This window comes from Elephantulus edwardii, unplaced genomic scaffold, assembly GCF_000299155.1.
Source record: "Elephantulus edwardii isolate Elephantulus edwardi_28Jun2011 unplaced genomic scaffold, EleEdw1.0 scaffold00005, whole genome shotgun sequence".
NCBI lineage: Eukaryota > Metazoa > Chordata > Mammalia > Macroscelidea > Macroscelididae > Elephantulus > Elephantulus edwardii.
The window spans coordinates 17,222,778-17,241,233 of NW_006399755.1; positions in this window are offsets into that span (position 1 = coordinate 17,222,778).

Below are 18,456 nucleotides of genomic sequence, written 5' to 3' on the forward strand. Positions count from 1 at the left end.
ATTTGTGGAGCAGTGAAAGATAAATCCCTTATTGTGGAGTTAAGCATTAGTTACAGTGTTGACCCCACCCCTAGCCCAGTGCTTTGACCCACTTACTTTCCAGCTCCACCCTCCACCAGGATAACCCTTCACATCTGCCAAGTCCCTTCAGAAAATATCTTCCATTCTCCAACCCATGATCTGACAGCTTGTATCTTAAGCTTTCTTGGCTTCTGTGATTCCAAACATGTCAACTGCTGACTTTTTTTTTCTTTTGACCAGTGTCTCTTTAGTTGTACTGTCTCCAAGGGAAGGTGACGTGTCCTGTAGAACTCCCGTGTAGATTATGTTTTCCTTTCTGGCTCAAAGATGCCTCTTTGCTGTTATCCGAGGTGACCTTCCCCAGTTGCTAAGAATACTATTTTATTACATACATACTCTTGTGCTAAAGTCAAAGAGCGAAACATAGAAACACAGAAGAGATGTCTCCCTCAGTAACCTAACAACACCTGTGGAGAGAGATCCCCAATATCCAATGTACAGCGGGTCCTCCGTGAGCATTTGTCAAGTTAAGTTAGACAAATCCTTTCATCCACCTTTTTAATGCTTAGGTGACTAGGAGAGAAAGAGAGAAGCTTAAATAAAACTGATGTCTGGTTTTTACACTATCTAATATGGATCATTGAATCATTTCACTAGTTTTTTGTTTTGCTTATTTAACCAGGTGTAATAACTTACCTAGGTTGGCACTGTCAATATTACTGGACCCAAAAAGGATAAGAATTGTCCACTTAGACACTAACTAGCTGGTCTATTACAGAAACAGCCATGTACTTTCTCTCCAGTTTTAATCTCTATTATGCATCTGTTCCATAGAAAGAGAGACAGCAAATTCAGAAATAAATTAGTGCTCTCAGTTAAACCCCCATTCCCCAAATCCCGAACCTTTCTTTAACCCATTTATTCAATTTCTCTTAACATATTTAAATCCATTGAAGGAAATTACAAGGGAGACAGATGAGGCAGGTCGCAAACATTTGTATGCACATTAAAATAAAGAAAATTAAACGAAAGATTAATAGGGCAGACAGGTAACCATGTAACATGATTTCACTTTGAAGCAATTTATTTCCATTCAAACTGTGATAAATAACCACCAAGTGATATAATAATTACCCATGTCTTGGTGTTGAACAGGATGTGGAAATAATTCTCTGAAGTGAAAACATCCCATGGACTTTGAAAAAGAAATGTCGCACATTCAATAAAGCTACAAAGCATGACCCCAAAAGAAATTGAATTGGCCTGTTTGTATTCCCATCGCTATGTCTGAGAAGTATGTTCTCCCCCTCGGAGGCAAGTTTTCCTTCCTGTTTGATAAAACCTTGTGATTTGCTATCACAAAAACTCAGAGGAATTTACACACTTTGTGCTTTAGCGTTCCTGTGTGAGATCAAGTCCTGAGAAAGATGGGCTATTGAAGAAGACTGGGTCCCACAGTCAAGAAGCATTCTAGCTTTGGTGATTAGCAATGATTATTTCTAAATACCCTTCCTGGGGTTTAAAAATAACTGCACACATTTTAAAGGTAGGTTTTAGTTGGTTAAAGGAAAAATTCCACCTGTAAACATGGTTTAGCATTGACTAGCAGAATCTCCTTTCCTGGATTTTTTACCGCTCATTAACATAAAGGTAGCCATTACTTTAGAGTGTAGAGTGACTATTGTGGGAGTGTGCATGCACCATTTCATGCCAGCAAACACTACTGACAGAGGGTGCCTGGAGGCAAGGCGGGAAACTGAGGCCTAAAGGGCACTGAATTCAAAGATGCAAGACCTACATTGTTGCCTAGATCAGCCTTGCAAAATTGGGCCATTCACTTAAACAACTCTTGTTCTCCATTTCTTTGTAAAATGAGAACATTTCACGTCTTCCTCAATCCACTGAAAGCAATAAAATGTTTTATAAAATTCAACTCAAACTCCTAAGATTTGTTGTGTTTTGGGGGTGGTTTTTTTTTTTAAAAAAATCTGACTTAAAACATTTATGGAGGTTCTGGGAGCCCAGTCCATTCACAGAAAGATACATTGTTAACCCAAAGGCCCTGAGTTTGTGGTGCTTTGAATATGAGAGAGGATTATGAGCAATCTCCTCCTTTTTTTGTTTACAACCTCAGAAACCCAATGAAGGGTCACTATGAGTCAAAACTGACCTGATGATAGGACATTTGAAAGATGTTCACAACACTCAGGAGTTGTGAGGAGAACAGGAATAAAGCCGCCTAATACAGATTGAATGGTGGCCTCCAAAAAGAGAATGCCTGACCCCCTGATAACTGCAAATGTGAGCTTGTATGGAAATTGGGTTTTTGAAGATGTTATCAGTCAGTGGGACATAATACTAGAGTAGAATGGGTCATAATCCAGTCTGAGTGATGTATTTATGAAAGATGAGATGAGACGGACAGAGACAGCAAAGGAAGAATGAGCTTGTGAAAATGTAGCTGCAAAGCAGGAAAGCCTGGAGCTATCAGGAAAGGAGAGAAACTAGGAAGAGTCTTTCCCTAGACTTCAGAGGAGGCGTGGAGCAGCTGACACTGTGGTCTCACACTGAAGCTTCCAGAATTATGAGATAATAAGTGCATGTTTTAACAGGTCCTCTAACTTGTTACTGTTGTTGTTGCTGGGTGCCACAAACTTATTCGGAGTCATAGTAACTCTACACATAATAGCATGAAACCCTGCTCTGTCCGGTGCAGTAGTCCCAGTCACTAGTGTGCTTGAGTCTGTTATTGCAGCCACACAGTCTATCCATCCGTCTGTGGTCTTTCTCTTTTGCACTTTCTGCGTAACCAAACTTGATGCCTTTCTCCAGAGACTGGTCCATCCTGCTAACATGCCCAACACATATGAGACAAAATTTTACTATTTTCGCTCCCAGGAAGCATTATGAGTGCACTTTGTCCTTTTGGGAGTTTATGGTAAATTCAATATTCTTCACCAATACCAGAATTTAAAGGTAGTGATTCATTTCTGCTTTACCTTATTTACTGTCCAAATTACACATTTACATGAGGAGATAAAAACTATGCCTAGGGACAAAAATCACAAGGTTGCACAGTTTGGTGAGTTGTGGAAGAGGGTGAAAGAAATGAGAAGGATCAAGCAGGGACCTGCAAAGATTGGCTAATGATGGGAAGGGTCCAATGGTGATTGATTTTATAAAACATAATGCACAGGAATGATTGTATGAAATATGAGACGAATGAAAAATAGTGTGAAACATAATGTATATGAACTTTATGAACAAATTGATATTTCAACAAAAGCTCACTGGAGTGGGGATAGGGAGGAAAATGTACAACAATAAATGAATTAAAAATCCAACTTTTCGGTAAATATTCATTAAAAATCTCAATTTAGGTGTGCTCTGGTGACCTGGTGGCAAGAAGCTGCACTGCAATCCCAAAGATGCACAGTTCAAATCCACCAGATGCTCTGCTGAAGAAAGAACAAGCTCCTTCTGTACCAGTCAGGCCCAATTTGACGGTACACACACAAAAAAATAATAATTTTAAAAAAGTATAAAAAAATCTCAATTAAAAAAACCCAACTATGACTTGGGTCAGACATACTTTAATCCTAGAAGGGAAATCTTTTAGAATTTGAAAGAGATCTTTCACAGCAGATTTGCACAATGCACTATGTCATTTGATTACATAGTGGCCCTAAAAATTTAATGCACACTAGTTAGAAGAAATTTCAATGAAGGAGGAAAGATAATTGTATATATACTACTTATCCGAACAAGGTGCCCAGAATCTTTCTCAAATTGCATGCTTAGAACATTTGTGCTCTAAACTGTCCTTATTCATTTGCTTATTCAATCATCTTTGTACTTGTTTGTTTCACATAACTTCATTTGGCATTTAAAACGTGCCTCATCCTGGGGACACAGAGATGAATCACATTAGACGTCTTGGCTCGAATAATGCTGACATACCACTTTAACAAAAGATGATATAGCAATGCAATCTGAAAAACACTTTTTAATAATTAGTTTTGTATTAGATTCTCAAAACAACAATTTGGAGTAGGTTTTATTAATATTAGTTCCATTTTAAAGGTGAGAACCCAGAAAGATAAAGTCACCTGTCCACCTCCATAAAGCTTTCAGTGGTGAAATCAATATTAAAAACCTGGCCTTTTAGAGTCAGATCTAGTGTTCTTTCTCTTATGCCATAGACAACTTTCAGAGGAGTTGTCCTGCTTTGAACTAATACCACTTTTCTGAAAGCAGAAGTCCTTCTAACTCGTAAGTTTTCTCAGTAGTGTTGGATCCTGGTGGCTGTACTGACCATCACTGCATGGGTCTCAGCTGAAATGAACTCACATTTTCTTCCTTCATTTTTCTCTTCCTCCTTCCATGCTTTCCTTACATAACAAGCATCGACTGGACACCTGTATTGCCTAGATGCTAACCATTGTTCTAGGTCTTGATAATTAAAAAGCAGAAAAGACACAGGGTTTATCTCATGGAGCTCAGTATCTCTAGGAGACACAGAGAAGCAATTTCAGTATTATTTAGTTATGTATTATGACTGTAAAGATATAGGACTCAGTGACAGCACATAAAAATTAATCTAGCCTGGTTTACAGAGAACCAGAAAGGGCTTCACAGAAAAGAAACAGCCAAGAAGAAAGCTGAAGCCCTTTGGGACAGCCAAAGGGGACTCTAACAAGACTCCGCTATAGGGAACACAGGGAGGAAAGCCTAGGAAGAGAGTGAACTTCATGTTTTGAGTAACACACCGTTTGTTCCGGATGGATCGATCATTGTGCGCAAGCAATGGAGTAGAGGAAAAGTCACTGCTGCAGGAGGACACCTGAGTCAGATGCTGCCGAGCACTAGGGGGGCGTATGCATTTCCTTCAGACAGAGGTAAGAGAATGAGATATGAGTTTTAGTTGAAGAATTTTTATTCATGTTTTGAGAAGAAATTCAAATAGAGGAGAATAAAGACAGGAAACTCAGTTGTAGGAAGACCTGAGGTAGCACCCAGGTGCATCATGACGGTGAACTTGACACAATATGACAGAGGTGGTGATGGACAGCATTGAAAGATACCACCCTCAGGGCCTACTGATTTCAATGCCTGCTTGAAATAATACTGGGTAAGTTCAGTGGGGACCATATTCTGGACAAAACTAACAATAAAAATTATGTCTTAATTGCCAAATGTTTAGGAGAAGCCAGACACTGGGCTAGGGACTTTAAATCTGCTACCACTTTAAACAAGATCCTTTGTGGTATGATGGTTAAGTAACTTTGGTCAGCAGCTCCAACTCACCAGTCGCTCTGTGGAAAAAAGCTGTGGCGGTCTGCCTGAGTATAGATTTTACTGTCTTGGAAATCATTGTGGGAAGACAGCTCTACTCTCTGTCTTAAAAGGTTGCCATGAATAAGAATTGACAATAATATATATATATATATATACCATTACATTTAAGAATGAAAATTACTCAATAATATATATCTCTTATCTCACATATGGACACTATAATCCATTAAAGCCATAACACCAGGTTTTAGTTGGTGGAGCTGAGAAATCCATATGTGAGATGCAGTGACGATAATGTGTGCTAAATTCTTAGAGCTGCTGCTGTGAACGCCAAAGCACATGACATTTTTATTCTGGGGAACAGCTTCAATTAAAATAATAATAATAATGTCAATTCCAAAAATAACTATTTCAATTAACCTAAGCTGCCTTATGCTTAATGACAGACAAATGCCCCAAATAGCATAAAATACCCCAGTGACAAATAGACATAAAATATTTAGCTGAGAATAAGATTGGTATGTCTCTCAAACAGAGACAATAAATTAAAGAAAGGTGTCTTTGGGGGCCCTAAACAGAATAAGTTTGAGATATAAAGCATGGATCTGGCTGAAGGCGGACAGCACAATAAAGATTCAAAGGTATCCCTTGTGTGTGGTTGGCTGATAGAACCTTGACTTTGGAAGAAACCGAGGAGACTTTGGAGGCCAGGGGTTTTCAATCCACATTCCACAAAGCACCGGTGTTAGTAAAGTCTCTAAAGAGCAAGGTAAATACTGAGCCTTCAGAATTTGGGCTTTCCTCCTTCTGTTACCTAGTCTGCATTCTAGTTATTTTGCATTTCGTATTTGAAATAGAATCACCTGTGAAGGAGGGGAGTAAGATTCAGAGAAAATAAGCAAAAGGATGTATAAAGTCAATGAGGGTTTTCAGCATTTGTGTACCAGTGGGTCAGTTTAAGATGGGAGTAATGTACAGCCTCTGCCCATATCTGCTAGTGGTCTCTGGCCGTAAGCAATGGGAAAACCAGCAACTAACAGTTTTAGAGTAGATCAGAGAATTAGACAAATCTCAGAGAGGGTAAGAGCTGAAAAAGCTCTTTGGCTTCTGGTAGCAAGAATTCAGAAGCAAGCTTAGATTATGTCAACAGTTGGTTCGTTCTACCCTAAGTTAATACGATATGCCTTTCAAGAACAAAATATCCTGGATAAGATGTAAAGTCCGATTGGCTCAGCTTGTACAATCCTGACCTTGGTCAGAAGTATGAGAATGTGGAAAAGCCAACGACAGGTTAGAATGGAGGAATGATGGTTTACACTCCCATCCAAACTATGGAAAGGGGAAGGGTCGCCCTCCAAAGACAAAGAAGGTACTCCTGACAAAAGCAAGCTGAATAAGTGTATGTTGTATCTGTCCACTCCATTTCCTGCACAGACTTTAGTTTAGAAGGGAAGGCATTACAGACAATTCCTTTTTTTGTTGTTGTTGTTGTGCCCCAAAGCCTCAATGTCTAATATCCTCTCTGGAGTAATCTTTTCCTCTCATTAGATAAAATGAAGATATGCTAGCCCGTTCTCACAAACTCACCCATCATAATCCTAGCTGATTGATCTTTAGTTGAATGCCTGACCTATGCTAAACTTCTCACTGAGATTTTTAAACTTTAACCTGGAGCAAAGATTAGAGAGCCTTTGTGGTCTAGTCTGCAGGAATTTGCACTGCTAACTTAAAGGGCTCACATCTCTGATGTTTTAATATACTGATGAGTCCATGGAAGAAAGATGGGGATTCTCCTCTTCTATGATTTGCAGCCTTGGAAAACCATCGAGTTATCAGTGATGAGTCCATTCTCACTCCATGGTAATAAGTTCTGTGAGTTTGAGTTTTCAGTATGATTAGCCATCCTCCAGGTTCAAGAGACTAGTAACAGATTGGAAACAGACTCAAGGGACAGAGATAATCGTAACTTTGAGCTCCAGGCCCTAGTTGTTACTGAAACCAAAATGTACCTCTTTCACTTGTCCCTATGATATAAATTAACCTAAAATCCTCAATAAAATGTACTTAGGGCAGATTGTTGGGGGAGTAGGTGGGTGTGAGTGAGAGGTCCTTGGAAAAGGTTATCATGCTCGAAAAGGTGGAAGGTCAGTGAAATGGAAAAAGACCCTCAACACAGTGACTGAACTGAAACAATGGGCTCAAGTATATCAGAGCTTGTAAGGACAGCACAGGATAAAACAAAATTCAGATCTGTTGTTCATAAGATTGGTTTAAGAAGTTGATTCCACAGCATATAGCAACAACAAATATTCTGAATAGAGTCCCTGTGTAGTGCAAGTGTTTAATGCATTCAATAGCATGCTTTAAGACTGGGAGTTCAGGTACCTAGAAGTAACTTGGAAGAAAAGCCTGGAGCTCAAGTTCCAAAAGTTCTAAAACCTCTACAGAGCACAGTTGTGTACTAACATACATAGGGTCACCTCTTGGAGTCAGGGATGGCTCCCCAGCAACTAGACTGGTTAATACCTTCAACAACAACAACAACAACAAAAGTAATTTTTTTTAAATTGAAGCTAGTTCAAAGTGAGATTCTGTCAATTGCACTCAAAGTGTCTTAATTTAGTTGCACAAATAATTGACCTCTTTCTCCCAGGAGGCAGCAGGTGGATTTGAACTATATGCCTTCAGGTTGATAATTTAAATAATTGGATATCAAGGCTAATTGTGGTAAATGCAATCAGAAGGCCTGATGTCTAGGAGAAACCGCATGTATATTCTTGTAGTTCTCATTTACCCTAAGTTGAGTCGGGCTTACTAGGCCGCTGATCCACATCATTTAATTTACCTCTTGCCACAGCACTGCAGTACATATTACCTCCATCTCACAAGTGAGTAGTAGAGGCTGCAGAAGTTAAGCAATCTTCACACACTTGACCAGTTAGGAGAGTCAAACTTTTATTAAAATGTAAACCTGAGACACACTTTATTTATCCTGAAGCCAGAAAGCACAGAGGTGCCCTTTATCCTTTTGTAACAATGGATCAGGATGAGGAAACATATGGAAAACCACAACCAAGTTGCATCACTGCCACCTTAAAATATGAAATCTTTCTGGGTGTTTCGCTGAGTCTAGACTCTATGTTAATTATCACCTCATTACAGCCCATTATTATTTAGAATGTTGCTGGAAGGTGGAGTTTTCAAGTATATTTCAATAGTACCTTGACCCCGTGGGCCACCATGACTGCTGCATTTTCCCACTATGAGCCATTTTTACAACTCTCTGTTGTTCATTCAGGCAAGAATTTATAAGCCTGACATCTTGGCCAGGCAAAGGCGCATTGCTATTCCTGAGTTAGGGCCCTTCTGGGATGATGGTGTGGGGGGCACAAGCCTTTGCTTATGCAGCAGAGAGGGGAGTGTGGAATTTGTTCTCGGGCCTATATTGAATCTTTGCAAAAGCAGTTGGCCCTCTGGAGCAGAAACAGTAGTGTATCTCAACTCAAAGAAACCGGAATTTCTGCCCATCTCTACCCCTATACAATTCTGTGATCTGAGAAAAAGTACTTCGTCTCTCTTGGCCATGAATGAAATAATAATATTCTTCTAGATCATCTTCACTCACGAGTTCTTCTCTGTGGAATGCTAGCACGGTACAGAATATTCACACGAAAAGGAGCTCTGGGTTCAAGCTTGAGAACAAATAAACAAAAGTTAAATTGACTTCATGACTAATGACTAATGAATTTCCTAGAGCCCTTGGTACAATATTTGCTCACTATCACTCTGCAAACAACTTGTGTTTTTTCTTTTTACTATGATTTGAGTGAAAGTTTACAAAGCAAACTGGTTTTTTATTCAGTGACTCATAGAACATTTTGTTTTATAACATCAATTACAATATTCACAACATAACCTCACTCCTCACCTTCCACCCTGTGATTCTTATTTCCACTAATGTTTCAATCATATCCCGTCCATGCTTCTGTACTCTATCCTTGGGCAGACATTGTCTTTTGTTTTTTTTTATTATCTGACTAATTATGTTAAGATATGAGTGTCTTTCTGATGTTATTGTTCAAACATTAGACCTATTACTAAGTTGAAAATTGATGTAAAGGTGAAAAATTGCAGGAAGTACCATATGAACAGGAGCCAAGGGGAAGTAGGAGGAAGTGGGAAGTACACTGATGGCAAAAAAATAAGGCCCAGGAATCGATGGGATACCAATTGACTTGTTTCTGTTAACAGATGTAGCCCTGGATGCATGTCCCAGTCAATACCAGGAAGTTTGGAGGACAGCTGCCTGGCCAATGGGTTGGAAGAAGTATATATTTGGTTCCATTCCCAAGAAAGGTGACCCAGCTGAATGTGGAAAACTGTTGTATATCATTAATGTCATATGCAAGCAAAATATTGCTAAAGATCATTAAAAAAAACCAGCTAGAACAACACATAGATAGGGAACTGCCAGAAGATCAAGCAGGATTTAAAAGAGATCATGACTCCAGAGAAATCATTGCTGATGTCAGATGGATCTGTGTTGAAAGTAAAGAATACCAGAAGAATATCTATTTATGCTTTATTGACTATATATTGTCTATTTAGTGACCTTATTGACTATTAAAGGCATTTGTGTGAATCATAGGAAGTTATGGATAACATTGAGAAGAATGGGACTCCCAGAGCACCTAATTGTGTTCATATGAAACCTATACCTCGACCAGGAGGCTGTGTGTGAACAGAGCAAGGGGACTCTACAAGGTTTAAAATTGATAAGGTACTGTGTCAGGGTTTTATTCTCTCTTCATACCTATTCATTCTGTATGCTGAGCAAATTATTTGAGAAGCTGGTCTCTATAAACAGGAATGTGGCATCAGGATCAAAGGTAGACTAACTAATCAATAACCTGCATTATGTGGAGGACACAACCTTGTTTGCTGAATGTGAAAAGGGTTTGAAGCACTTGTTGCAGAAGAACAAAGAATACAACCTTCAGTATGGATTGTATCTCTATGTCTAGAAAACAAAGATTCTTACCACTAGATCAATACACAACATCATGATAGATGAAACAAAGATAGAAACAGTCAACAACTTCATCTTACTTGGATCCATAACCATAAGTACCATTTTAGGCATGCATTTTAGGGACTTCTCCAAATTATTGAGGGGTAATGATGCCAGTTTGAGGATTAAGGTGTGTCTGATTCAGGCAATAGTTTTACCAATATCTTGCTCTGGATCTGAGAGCTGGACAATGAATAAGGACAACAAATGAAAAATTGATGCCTTTGATCTGTTGTATTGAAAAAGAGCACTGAACATCCTATGTACTGCCAAAAGAACAAACAAGTATGCAAGTATGTCTTGGAGAGAGTGCAACTAGAGTGCTCTTTGGAAGCAAATATATGAGCCTCCCATACTTTAGGCATATTGCTAGGAGGGTATTCCTTGGATTCCATGATGCTTAGAAATGTAGACATTTGGCATAGGAAAGAATGACCTTCAACTGAGAAGACTGACATGATAATCCCTGCAATGGGCTCTAATGTGTCAGGAAGTTAGTTTTAGGATGGCACAGGTAAGGACAGGGTTCAGATCTGTTGTTCACTGGGTCATACTCAACCCAAGAGGACCTAACAACAAACCTAACAACCCAAGAGGACCTAACAACAAACAGCAATTGAAGACCTTTCTATTGTGCTCCCTTTAGAACGATCAGCAGTTGTAGCTGAGAAATGTCTATTTCTCTGGGTCTGACGATTGGAGAATTTGAGTTTCCAAGATTAACTTTTAACATCTTCCAGAATATGATGTCTTCTTAGTATACAATTAAGAAAACTTCAATCAGAGGAAGATTACATGTTCTTCCATGCCTTTCTTCATGCTACAGCCAGGCCTGTCCATATCTGTATCTGTTCTTACTTCATTGAGGTTTAATTGCATTGGAAAAGTCTGCTGTCAGAGACCTCTCCAAAGTACTGAAGAGCAATGATGTCAGTCTGGAGACTAAGGTGTGACTCATCCAGGCCAATGTCTTTGCAAGTTGTTCCTTGGAGGCAAGGACTTCGGAGCTCCATCTCACATACTTTGGGCATGTTGCCAGGAGGGACCAATCCTTGGAGAAGGATATTACGCTTAGAAGGGTAAAGGAACAGTGCAGGAGAAGACCCTGGATGAGATGGATTGACACATTGACTGGGTTAATGGGTACAGGTGTGTCAGAAATAGTGATATTGGCTCAGAATAGAGCAGGGTTCTGATACATTATGCATAGGGTCACTATAAATTGTAAGTGACTCAGTGGCACCTATCAACAATAACAACAACGAACAAACATCCTCCATCAAGTCAATCATTTGTAACAGGATCAAGATGAGATACATCTCTACTCTGGTCACAACCTTTAATCCAGTCTAATGAATTTTACCAAGAGAATGGCCTGTGTGACTTTTTTATCTTACAAGACACAAAAGGAGAGACAAGTAGCAGTGAGGGCAGAGCCTGGAGCACGCTCTCATCTCCACTCACTCATCTCCTTACCACTTAATCTGGAAGGATTTTTATCATGCTTTGGTGGTTTAGTGATGGGATATTCATCTTCCATGTGGCAAACCCAAGTTCAATTTTTTGCCAATGCATTTTTTATGTTCAGCCAGTGGACACGTGTAGGCTGCTGAGATGCTAAATTGATTTCTGTGGATCTCTCTGACTACGATGGACTAGAAAGACAGACCTGATAATTTACTTTTGAAAAATAGCCAGTGAAAACCCTATGGATCAACATGGTCCAATTCATAACCAATCATAAGGATGGTGCAGAGCAGGGGAGGGATTTATTTTGCTGTGCTTGGGTTGAGAGAAATGTAACTTCACCCCTATGTGTTTATTTATTTACTACCTATCTACTTTTCTAAGGACAGAAAGTTCTTTTAAGAGCAAGAGCCTTATCTTTCTCACTCATTACTATATCTCAAGACTCTAACAGTGTGGAGCACAAAATAGGCAATGAATATTTTGAATGAATGATCATATATGGGCAGGATTGAATGTTTCTTTAACTACGAATTCTTTGAGAACAGAGGCTCCTCCCAGCTCCACCTCTGTTATCTTGAACCTTTCTGAGACTCTTCACTCTTCTGTAAAATGGAGATAAGAGTAGGCACATCACAGAAGTGCAATGAGGATCCAGTAAGGCCTCTGATCTGTTCCCAGCTCAAATTCTGGCAAATAGATACAGAGATGATGTTTTCATTTCATCATTATTTATTGAATCCACCATCGCTAATTCAGTGGCTAGTGTATACAAGACTCTCAACATTTTTTTTAAATTAATGACTGAAATGAATACATTTTCTATTGCCCCAGTTAATCATGCACACATAAAATACTTTGTGCATGTTCCCAAAGTCTTCATAGATTCCTCCAAGTGGGTGGTGTCATCTAAGTCTGATATCCTAACGACAGAATGTGAATACGCAAGAGGGCATAGGGATCTTCTTGCCTGAACTCCTTTTTTCCCCCTCTCTTTTTTTTCCCCCTTGTTGTGTACCAGCAAATCAGATCCAGCTGGCACAGGATGAGATTGCCCTTCTCTATCCAGTGGGGCATCTGGTGGATTTGAACTGTGGGCCTTCGAGATTGTAGTGCAGCTTCTTGACACTAGACCACTAGAGCTCACTTCCAAAGTCCTTAAAAATAGTAAAAACTCACTGCTCTAAGGGGATGGAAATACATGACTGTGACAGAAGAATGGACAACTTCTTGAATTTTACTTTAGTGTCAGTAGTTATCTTGGGTATATTGTTTTCCTAGGACTTCTGAAACAAAGTACCACACACTGGTGACATAAAACAACAGAATTGCTTTCTTTTTCAGTTCTAGAGCAATGCCTAAAAGTAAGAAGTCATCAAGGTTGGTTCTTTTTTAAGGAGTTAGGAGAACATCTTCTTTGTCACTCTCACTTTTTAATGGTTCCTGATAACCCCAGAATTCCCTGGTTTACAGAAGTTTAACTTCAATCTCTGCCTATGCTGATACATGGCATTCTGTCTCTGTGTCTGTTTCCAAATTTATCTTTCATAACAACACTGGCCACCAGAGAAGGCCTTAGTATAATCTACTATTAACTAATTTAACAATCTCTGAAAATACTTCACTTCCATGTAAAGTCACATTCACAGATACTAGGAATTGTTGTTGTTGTTGTTGTGTGCCATCGAGTCGTTTACGACTCATAGCGACCCTATGTACAACAGCCCTAAACCCTGCTCATCCTGTGCCAATCACATTGCCTCTGACACACCCATCCTGATTACCCCAGTCACTGAATCAATCCACCTCATAGAGGGTCTTCCCCTCCTGTGCTGTCCCTCTACTCTAACCAGCATGATGTCCCTCTCCAAAGACCTGTATTTCCTTGCAACATGTCCAAAGTATGTCAGGCGAAGCCCCAGAATCTTTGCCTCCGAGGAGTAGCCTGGTTTAACCCTCTCCAGGATGAATCTGTTTGTTTTCTTGGCAGTCCATGTACATTCAGTACTCTTCTCCAGCACCACAGCTCAAAGGCGTCAATTCTCCTTCTGTCTTCCCTAGTCTTTGTCCAACTCTCTGATGCATAACAAGTGATTGCAAAGACCATGGCCTGTATCAGGCGCACCTTCATCTCCAGAGAGACACCGTTGCTCTTGAGTACTTTAGAGAGGTCCCTAACAGCAGGCTTTCCCATCGCAATACATTTTTTGATTTCCTAGCTAGGACTTGATAAATGTTTTTGCTCAACTCTACAATCTACACTCTTAACACCAGCAGTTAAGAAACCAAAGGACAAATTGCATTAGGACTATCTGCTGCCAAGAATCTCTCCAGAGTACTGAGAAGCAACAACAGCAGTCTAGAAACTAAGGTGTGCCTGATACAAGCCACGGTCTTCACAATTACTTGCTATGCTTCAGAGAGCTGGGCAATGACTAAGGATAACAGAAGATAATGCCTTTGAGCTGTAGTGCTAGAGAAAAGTATTGAACATACCATGGTCTGTCAAGAAAACAGATAGATCTGTCTTGGAGAGGGTGAAACCACGTTTCTCCTTGACGGCTAGGATTTAGAAGGTTCATCTCACATACTTTGGGCACATGGCCTGGAGGGACCAGTCCTTGAAGAAGGACATCATGCTTGGTATGGTGGAAAGACACTACAGGAGAAGAAGACCCTGGATGATATGAATTTATACAGTAACTGGGGCAATAGGGGTAGGTGTGTCAGAGTCGGTGAGACTAGCTCAGGAAAGGGCAGGCTTCAGAGCTGTTGTACATAAGGTCACTATGAGTTGCAGGTGACTCAACAGCACTTAACAAGTCTTTTGGGGAGACATAGTTTAACATACATTATGTTTAAAAGATTAAAAAACCCACCATGTTACCTATTCTCCAAGATGCACAGCTCAGTGGGATAAACAGAAAAACACACAACAAGAGCGTAGTGGAATTACTGTTTTATTGATGTACCACCATGACACGGAGAAGGGGGTGTCTGAAACATGTATGAAGTTGAGTAGTATATTCTAAAAAAGTAGATGACCAATAATAAAGAATGAAGAGGCCTGGAGGAAGAGAAGAGGAGATAGATGGGATTCCAAGGAGAAAGGACAGAGATGTTGACTGGTAGGAAAATATAATAGAGAGAAGCATATTATGATGCCAAGGATTCTGGTTTGTGCATTCATTCAAGTGGCTGGGAGTGTTCGAGTGAATGGCATCACTTCCAAATTCCTCCATAAACCTGGCGAGATTATGACTGGCATCAGATCCATAAAATGTGCCACTAGCAAACATCCAGTTCCTAGAAATCCCAGCTTTTCATCTGTATCACCCACTGTACCAGTATAAAGTGTCCATTGCCAGAGGCTGAGTCATGAATCACAAAACCTTCTATGTAAGGAGTGTGCATGAATGTGGGCATGTTTGTGTACAAGGATTCCTGGGCGGGAAGGGCACTGTTCTCGTAAACCAAGAGTTCACTTTAATGGCCCTGGTGTAGTAATTAATTCACTCCTTAAGCAGATTGTGGTGCTGGAGGAAAGACAGCACAAAGAGGGACAGATGCCATACCAGGAAATGTACATTGGCTTTAGAAAGAAAATAAGGCCCCTGAATCGTGGTAATAATCTGCAAGGAGGAAGATTGTTCTAAGTAGGAGTTTTTGTGTATTGTTGTAATCTGCTATTGAATCACCTGTGACCCATAGCAACCCACAGCAGCTCTGAGCCTGACCTGTCCTGAACCAATCTCAATGATTCTGACACACCTACCCTCATGATCCCAGTTACTGTATCAATCTATCTCAACAGTGGTCTTCCTTTCCTTTGCTGTCCCTCCACTCTTCTGAGCATGATATCCTTCTCTAAGAACATGGTCCCTCCTGGCCATGTGCCCAAAGTATGTGAGATGGACGTTCAAAATCCTAGTCTCCAAAGAGAAACTTGGTTTCATCCTCTCCAAGACAAACACATTTGTTTTCTTGACAGTCCATGGCATGTTCAAAACTCTTCTCAATCATCAAAACTCAAAGGCATAGTTCCAAAAAAAAAAAAAATAAAAAAAGGCATAGTTCCTTTTCTGTCATTCTTTGTCATTGTCTATATCTCTGATGCATATAGCAAGGGGTTGCAAAGACCGCCTTACTATAGACTGACATCATTGCTTCTCAGTACTTCATCTTTTGATGTTCTGACTGCCGGTGCCAAGAGTTTTGATTGCGGAGCCAAGCAAGCTGTAATTAGTAACAACCTCAATCTTCTCTCCATCTATCATGGTGCTGCCAATTGGCTCAGTGGTGACAATCTTTGTCTTCTTGATATTGAGCTTCAATCCATATTGATAGTCCTTGACCTTCTTCAGCAAATGCTTCAGGTCCTCCTTAGTTTCAGCAAGCAATGTTGTGTCATCTGCATAAAGTAGGTTGTTGATGAGTCTTCTTCCAATCCTGATGTCACGTTCCTTCTCATAAATCCCAGCTTCCCGAATGATCTGTTCTGCATATAGATTGAAAAGATATGGAGATAGGAGACATCCCTGACACTCTCATTTCCTGATTATGAACCATGGAGTGTTTCCTCACTCTATTCTGAGGACTGTTTTCTGGTCCAAGTATAGGTTTCACATTAGCACAATCAAGTGTTCTGGGATTCCCATTCTTCTCAGAGTCAGCCACAGTTTGTTTTGATCGACGCAGTCAAATGCCTTTGCATAATCAATGAAACACAGATTCATTCCTCTGATATTCGTGTGTGTGTGTGTGTGTGTGTGTGTGTAGCCCTAAAATTGAAAGACTCTCAAGAGTTAAACGTAAGACCAACCCTCATAGGTGATAGAACTATGCAGACTCTTTTGAGGAGGCATGAATGATTTTTTTTCTTAATTAGAACAGGAAGAGGGATGATCCAGTTTAGAAAGGAGAAGGTTGGCAATGCTCATCTGGACCTCTTCCCAAGAAACAGAGCTAGAGGTAACCAAATTCTAGTACCTCAGTCTTACTAATGCTCAGCCAGCCATTTCTAATGTGGAGATGGATATAGCTCGGAGGTTGGCTAACTATAGCCCGCAGGCCAAAACTAGATTGCTGTTTCTAGAAATAAAGTTTTATTAGAATAAAGCTATGCTCAAGAATTTCTGCATTTTCTATAGTCACCTCTGTTTTACAGTGGCAGAGAGGAGCAATTTCAGCAAAGAATGTAAAGCCACAAAGCCTAAAATATTTACTGTTAGTCCTTTGTCCACTGCTAATGTAAAACATTCTGAAAGCAGTAGAAACCATGGTTGGACTCACTAAGCTCCTGTTGTTAACAGTCTTTTCCCTGACTGCAATAGCAAGAATGATGTTCAGATAGTATGTATTTGGAGTGAAAGTTTACAGCAAATTGGTTTTCAGTTAAACCATTCCTACATATTTTGCTTCATGACATTAATTATAATACCTACAATAAAATTCTTCCCAATTCTTCCCTGTGATTCTCAAGTGCAATAATCTTTCTATCCTACTCCTCCTGACTTCTGATCTATTTCTGTGGGAAATTGCTGGCATTTTGTTCTAGTACTTCCTAGTGTTACTGCTGATGTTGTAGGTCTCTCTATTGTTGGTTGCCACATGCAACAGCAGGTTTAATAAACACAGTACAGAAAGTGGGCAATGCAGGGTAAGGCAAGGTTTTGTTCCGTCCTATGTAGAGTGTCTATGAGTTGGAGTCAACTTCATGACATCTACCAGCATTGTTGGTTGTAAGTTTAGCTCTAGGATTGAGTTTTACCTCAGGTTTAAAGGATAGTTAATTGGCATAGTCTCGAGGATTCCATCAGTCTTTATAATACCAGTATGTGTGGTTATTTTTATGTTTTCAAATTTCATTTAAAGTTTTCACTCGTTCTGTCCAGAGCTTTTTACTAAAGGGGATGTGATCCTTTTAGAGTGGTCAGGGGTAGTATGAGGCACTATCAGGGTATTGGAGATTGAGGTTCATATAATATATCTTTTCAACTGGTTGTCTCTCTGCAGCTGTGTTTTTCTCCCATCTTCTTTGTTTTGTTTGAGAAGAGACTAATTACATCTTTGGTAGCTATTCTGAAGCTTTTGAAAATCCCAGTCATTGCTCAGCATAATGTCCTCCAGGGTGACCCATTTTGTATAATATTTTTCTGGTTCCTTGTTTTTCAGTCCTGCACGGTATTCCATTGTGTGAATATACCACAGCTACTCTATCCATTCATTTGTTTATGGGGACTTGGGTTGCTTCCATCTCTTTACTGTTGTGAATAACGAAGCAATCAACATAGGTGTGCATATATATCTTTGGGTGGTAACTCTGGTTTCTTTAAAATATACTCAGTAGTGTAATTGCTGGGTCAAATGGTATTTCTGTTTCCAAATTTTTGAGAAAGTGCTACACTGCCTTCCAGAGTACCATTTTAACTCCCACCAGCAGTGAATAAGGGTTCCAATTTCTCCTCAACCTCACCAGCATTTGTTGTTTGCTGCTCTGTTGAATTTTGTTATTGTTGCTGGAGTAAGATGATATCTCATACTGCATAATGCCAGTGCTATAAAACAGGATTGATTGATTGATTGATATGAGGGTTGGA